This window comes from Elgaria multicarinata, chromosome 18, assembly GCF_023053635.1.
Source record: "Elgaria multicarinata webbii isolate HBS135686 ecotype San Diego chromosome 18, rElgMul1.1.pri, whole genome shotgun sequence".
In the NCBI taxonomy this organism is placed as follows: domain Eukaryota; kingdom Metazoa; phylum Chordata; class Lepidosauria; order Squamata; family Anguidae; genus Elgaria; species Elgaria multicarinata.
This window is the reverse complement of record NC_086188.1, coordinates 3,713,974-3,721,253: the sequence shown is the minus strand read 5'-3', so window position 1 is coordinate 3,721,253 and position 7,280 is coordinate 3,713,974.

Sequence of the window (7,280 nt, the reverse complement as noted above, 5' to 3'; positions counted from 1 at the left end):
TGTGGGTTTCCCAGGGCCCTGGGGGGGCACCAGTGCCTGACCTTCAGAGATAAACTACCCCTGCACCTGGAGGTTCCACCATCCAGCCATAATATTTAACAGCAACTGAGGACCTTTCTGACTCTGTGGATCCGCCTCATCCCCTTTCAAAACCACGCACCAATTGCCGGCGTTAATTTCCATCTGGGAGTTCCTGGTTCAGTGCAGGAGTGGGACCGTGCACCAGAGCAATTTGCTCGCTCAGGCAAGCAATGCGTTCGCCTTCCTCCTGCGAGCTGGGATCTGTGTCACGCCGGCCCACCCACTTGCCGTCGGGGTGCCAAAATAGCATATCTAAACTTCCCCGGCTGTTTCTCCTACACATCACTGGCAGGAAAGAGAGCTAGCGCGATTATCTCTATTTTTAAAAGCAAGCGAGGCAGCGAGCATCTCTTAACGACAGGTTCTAATAAACAAGGGACCACGCAAGTGGGAAGGGGAGGGAATGTATAGCAACCGGCATTCTGTATGTTTTCCTTCATTGTTTCCAGGGCCAGAGATGCTAACGTGTTCTGCACCGGTAGGGGAGCGAGAGGAAGACCCCAGCATGTGTCTGGGGATCAAGGGAAGGGAGTCTCCCCTGCAGAGGAAGAGATCTGGGGATATCTCTACCTACTCGATACATCTGCCACATTCCGGCATCGTACATGCTCTCCCTCTTCTGAGTCCTGACAACAGTCCTTTGAGGGAGGCTAAGAGACAGGGGCTCGCCCACCACCTCCCCGTCTGCTTCATGGCTGAACAGGGATTTGAACCCGGGTCCCCTCACTCAAATCTAAAACTCTGGCCGCCACAGTGTACTGACATCTAGCATGGTACATGGGAGAAACGTATGGTGTAGTGGCTAGAGTGTCAGACTGGGAGTCAGGAGATCCGGGTTCTAGTCCCCACTCCGCCATGGAAGCCCACTGGGTGACTTTGGGCCAGTCACAGACTTTCAGCCCAACCCACCTCGCAGGGTTGTTGTTGTGAGGATAAAATGGAGAGGAGGAAGAGGATTAGGTAAGCTGCCTTGGGTTCCTTGGAGAAAAAAAGGTGGGATATAAATGCAATAATAAATTTTTTTAAAAAAAGCATAGAAGCAAGGCTAACGCTAGTCATGGTGAAGGATGCCATCCTAGACATATTTTCCTCAGAGGAATATTCCAGGGTTTGTTGTGTACGTGCTGTGGATCCTGGCCAGGTAGAGGCAGGGGTCCAAAGTAGGAAAAGCAACTGTAGTGGCCCCCATAAGCTTGGAGGGTAGGAAGCAATAATGTAGGAAAGAGTGCCTCTGAGCATATGCCTGATTTTGGCTCCCTGACCCATCCTCCATGCACCGGGGATTAGTCAGGCTTCTAAATCACAAGGGGGGGAACCACCCCCCACCCTGAAATAGATGGTCCCAGCAGCATAGCGGAATCCCATGTGTTGGGAAGTGCAATTGCAAATTTCCCACCTGTGAGCTCAGGATAAATGAACGGTCCTTTCTTCAAGGGATGGGGGGGGAGTCTAAGCTTCCTCCCCCCCTCTCTGAAACAGGGGTGGTGTCAATATTGCCAGCTGCTGTAATCAGGAGCCTTCCCCCCCCCATTTTTTTTTTGCCTAACAAATTACATTATTTATTCTGATGAAATGTGCTTACAATTGCAGAAAGTGATTCACTTAATTGAAAGCACAGCCAGCATTTTAATAAAGCTATAAAGGGGATGTAAATAGGCCCATAAAAGAGGGGGGGGGAATTGTTCGGCGTAGAATGATGGCTTCCCGCTCACGGCCCTGTGGAATGGCTCCCAAGCAAGCCAAGCCGATAGGGCTGCGGGGGGATGTAAAAATATGAGCGGAGCGATGCTGGATTCGACTAAAAATCCCATTTGGCCCAGTGTCCTGTTTCCAGCAGTGAACAGCCAGATGCCCGTTATCTGGGCAGCCCATCGGCAGAATGCAAAGGCCTCATTCAGAACTGGCATTCTGATTTGAACCACGACGGTGTCGTGGTCCATCTTGACGTGCGGACGCTCAGCGTGACGGCCCCGATCGCCACACCTCTGCGCAGGGTCCCGACGTGCAGGCAGCTGTGTTGATCTCGGGGCTGTCTAAACTGAGCTGCTTTGCCTACTCGTTCCCCCACCACCCCTCCAAATCCCTCTGCGGGGAAGCGGCATCAGGCCAGCCAGCCAGGAAAAATCACAGCGCTGTTATCAGATGGACCGGAAATACCAAGGGACCGGAAACCGCGAAAACTTTTGTTCTGGTTTTCTGGCAATTCTGCACAACTTTGAAAGCCTGTTAGCAGCCCATCTGTGCTGCTGCAGTTGATTGAAATTATACGTTATTCATCCTGACTGCCCTTACTTCTGTTACCCGGATTTTAATATCACTCTGATGGCCATTACTAGGTTTGTTCATTTATTTATTTATTGTATTTCTATACCGCCCAATAGCCGGAGCTCTCTGGGTGTTTCACAAAAATTAAAAACATTCAAAGTATAAAACAACAGTATAAAACCATAATATAAAATACAATATGAAAGCTCAACCAGATAAAACCAGCAGCAATGCAAAAATTACAAATTTAAAACACCGAGTTAAAATTTATTTATAGACTGTTAAAATGCTGGGAGAATAAAAAGGTCTTCACCTGGCATCTAAAAGCATATAATGTAGGTGCCAAGCGAACCTCCTTAGGGAGCTCATTCCACAGCCGGGGTGCCACAGCAGAGAAGGCCCTGCTCCACCCCACCCCCGCCCTGCATTCCTGCACCTACCCTGCACTGGGATCTGTCCCTAACTAGGCTCACGCTCTTACTCCCAAATGAAGCCACCGCTGACAGACAACCAACAACCTTGGTGACATCGGACCAGTGTAAAAAGTTGCGATAAAACTGACAATCTGAAAATGCCCCTTTTGAAGCCCCTCAATTTAATGTGAATAAATTGCTCACTCCTGACACTTTCCCTCTAGCCTCCACCAACGTCAAGATACAGAGAACTCCAAGGCTGTCCTGATCTCTTGGAACAGAGACTTGGAGACGCGCATTGTTTAATCTATTTACCATCGAAAGCCCTCCGACCAGGGATTTCTGAAGGGACAGCATGAGACCACCAACTTGAAAATTCTCCAGGATTTTCTTTCCCCGGCATCCAGGAGAAACACTCCATCTCAAAATCAATGGACCAGTTCTTGGCGTTTTCAACTCCAGCAGCGGCAGGTCTTTTGTAAAGCTAATAGGTGTTAATTGCCCCTCGGAGACGGGGCTAAAATACTTTGCAGCGCAACAGGGATAACTCACGAAGATCAACGGTTTCTGGGAAACTCCATTTCCTCACCCAGCTACTGTGAGGTTTGCAGCTAAGCCCAGACAGAGCAGGGAGGTCCAAGGAGGGTGGGGGAATGTAGACTTTTTTCCCCTCGAAACATGCAAAGGATTGTGTTCTAAGGTAAGTTTACCACCCCTCATAGGTGTGCACAAGGGGTGTGCCGGGTGTGCCCGGGTGTGCCGGGTGTGCCCAGTCAGACAAGCTGAACCTTAGTAGGGCATCAGTGCCTACAGTGTTTAATAAATAAATGAATTTAAAAATGTCCTTTATTCAATAAATGACAAAAAGTCCTGGACATTTCAGCCCTCCAAACCCTGGCTCTGCTACACCACTGGCGCACGCTGCTGAAGACAGAAGTTGAGCCATGCTGATATCAAGCTGATATTTACCTCTCATGGCTAATCTTTCGCAATCAACCCATCTCCCATGAATCTGTCTACTCCCCTTTGTTCTTCTGACGTCACTCTGGAGGCTTTGCAACTTTGGACCTACTAGAGCGCCCGTCCCCAACCTGCTGCCTTGGAGGCCAGTCACAGACTCTCAGCTCAACCTTCCTCGCAGGGTTGTTGTTGTGAGGATAAAATGGAGAGGAGGAGGATTATGTATGCAGCTGCGGGTTTCTTGGAGGAAATAAAGGCAGGATATAAATGTAATAAATTAATAAAGTCCCATTGATTTGAATTAGATTTCCTCCAAAGTAAGTGTGTTTACGTAGGGGTTGCAGCCTTAATCACATAAGTTAGATAAATGGATTTTTTTTTAAAAAAAGATGCTGTGATTAATCAGACGACAATTATTATTTTTCTGGGGCTGGAGGAAAACTCTTCAGTTGGCTTTACATTTCTCTCTGATGTACTGATGACATTTTCCCAGTCATTTGTTCAGAAATTAACTCAATTGTGAATTTATTCTTTGCTTGTCTTTCTAAAGTCTGCGCTGCTACCTGGCTTCCTTCTTGCCCTTTTGATCCTTTTGTCTTACATTCATCTCTCTCCTCCTCCTCCTCCTTCTTCTTCTTCTTCTTCAAAATTAATTTAAAAAAAACAATCTTGGCATTTCGGGCTGACTGAGCTTAAGACTGGAAAAATGAGAAACTGGAAAGAAACTGAAATTGACACATTCACGCATTCCTACCACCACCACCCACACTTGCAAATTCTTAACTATATATGCAGGCGGTCATTTGCAAGATTCTCTCTTGCCTGCAATCTTCCTTTGGAATGAGTTGGCTCCTGTCTCAGCTGAACACCGTGCAGGGATGAAGAGCCTGTTTAAAGAAGAAATGGGCCCTTGGACGGACATTCTCCGAAAGCAAATCCATTGCAGACAAGCCTGGTGCTTAATAGCGTTAATTAGACATTTGGCAGGCTTCAGTAGTGAGTTTCTTTCTTTCTTTTTTCTTCACGCTGTTGGGGTGACGTTCCACATTTCCGGGGTATCAAGCCTTCCTGAACGTGGGCTGGATTTCATGCTACGGCAATCAGTTGTGGGATCACGAAGGAAAGCAAAGTACGATTAATTAGATGAAGGTGACTCTTTGTGCTGACTGTGTCGGATCCCAGATGCTACTCTGGCTCATGGCCTCCCAGTGCATTCAGATCCACAGATGTAAGAACAGAATAGGACCACCTTTTATACTATCTAATTAGTTAGCAAAGATCCTGAACTCACAGCCAATGGAGGGGGGAAACGCAGCTCTGAAAGGCATAGAGTGGAAGTATCGATTGATTTTAAAAATGTCTACTTTAAAGTCCAGTTCTGGGCTCCACACTTCAAGAAGGACGCAGACAAGCTGGAGCGTGTTCAGAGGAGGGCAACCAGGATGATCAGGGGTCTGGAAACAAAGCCCTATGAAGAGAGACTGAAAGAACTGGGCATGTTTAGCCTGGAGAAGAGAAGATTGAGGGGAGACATGATAGCACTCTTCAAATACTTAAAAGCTTGTCACACAGAGGAGGGCGAGGATCTCTTCTCAATCCTCCCAGAGTGCAGGACACGGAATAACGGGCTCAAGTTAAAGGAAGCCAGATTCCAGCTGGACAGCAGGAAAAACTTCCTGACTGTTAGAGCAGTACGACAATGGAATCAGTTACCTAGGGAGGTTGTGGGCTCTCCCACACTAGAGGCATTCAAGAGGCAGCTGGACAACCATCTGTCAGGGATGCTTTAGGGTGGATTCCTGCATTGAGCAGGGGGTTGGACTCGATGGCCTTGTAGGCCCCTTCGAACTCTGCTATTCTATGATTCTCTGAAAATACTGACACATATCACCACGCCAGCACTGAAGAGGAAATGGACAATGGGCTCCCACTCCCCCACTGGTCTAAACATGGCTAGGATTGCACCCTTAACCTGAACGCTGCCACCCTGTTGTGGGGTATTTCGCTCTTGGCCTGTGTTTTACTCCACCTTGCACCCAAGGCTGCTTTCGCGCCGTATTTATCTTCCTCTCCCTGAGCTCGCCCCGTTTGATCAGGGCCCTTTGATGTTTTATGTAACGCCCCGCGCTGCCAGAGAAATAAGCAGAGGCTATTTAAAGTTTAATCAGATTGTATTGGCTTCTCCCAGCTAAGGACGGCGGATCAATGACCTTGATGAGTTCTACCACTAGGGGCGCTGCTGAGGGGCCCACTTGCAAGGCTTCATGGGAACTGTGGGAGGGTTTCGCACACAGCACTCCAGGGACCAACCTGTTCCTCGCACTCTTCAAATACTTGAAAGGTTGTCACATAGAGGAGGGCCAGGATCTCTGCTCCATCATCCCAGAGTGCAGGACACGGAATAATGGGCTCAAGTGACAGGAAGCCAGATTCCGGCTGGACGTCAGGAAAAACGTCCTGACTATTAGAGCAGTATGACAATGGAATCAGTTACCTAGGGAGGTTGTGGGCTCTCCCGCACTAGAGGCCTTCAAGAGGCAGCTAGACAGCCACCTGTCAGGGATGCTTTAGGGTGGATTCCTGCATTGAGCAGGGGGTTGGACTCGATGGCCTTAGAGGACCCTTCCAACTCTACTATTCTATGATTCTATGATGGGTCTGTCTCCCTCCCAAGAGTGGCTAATGAAGGAGCCAGAGCCAGTAAGTCTCAGCCATCCAGACCTTTCCCAGTTACAATGCACAATCTAGGTGGAGCAATTTTTGAGCTTGATTTGTATGGAATCAGGCAGACAATTGTTCTCTTGCAGAGAGAGAAAGGCAGGAAAGGGAACAAGGATTCTCTAGCGAGTCAGGATGATGGATCGATCTTATGACAAACTCAGATGTGCGTGCGTGCCACTGAGAGGGCTGGAAAATACCGAGGGGAGAAGGGACCACACCAATGCCTTGTGCCTGTTTAACAAGAATACGAACTCAGAAGTTCCACCCAACCAACTGCATCCGTGCGCTTCCATATCCAGGTCCTCTCCACAAAAGCCTTTTAGTCTGACCTCTCGGTCACAAATACGAAAACACGAGGAAACGAAAAGGAGACCTGCGCGTCAAAGAAGCAAAATGTTTTATTTTGTATAAATCAAAGAGAACTCCAAAAAGCAGCTTCCGAAAGGAAAAGTCTGCTGCGTCAGTCTCTCTTTCTCTCTCTCTCTCTCTCTCTCTCTCTCTTTCTCTGGCACACACATATGCTCAAACGTGTTTGTGCTTTCGGGTACGAAATGCACGGGGTGGGAGCCAACGTCTATGGATGAAAACGATGCCCACAGATCTGTCTTTGATGATGCTTCGGATGAAACCTTGCCTCCTGGAGAGAGGGAAAAGAGATAAAAGCTGTAGCTCAAGGTAATATCGAGATGTATCCTGGGTTGCCTGTGCCTCCGTTCCGCGTTCCTCTTCCTAACCACATTGTCTCGAAATCCAATCACTTGCCGTTGACTTAGTTCTGGTCACCTTTGTCGGGATGGCCCAAGTCTTGAAATAAACATCTAAAGATGAACTGACCGAGAG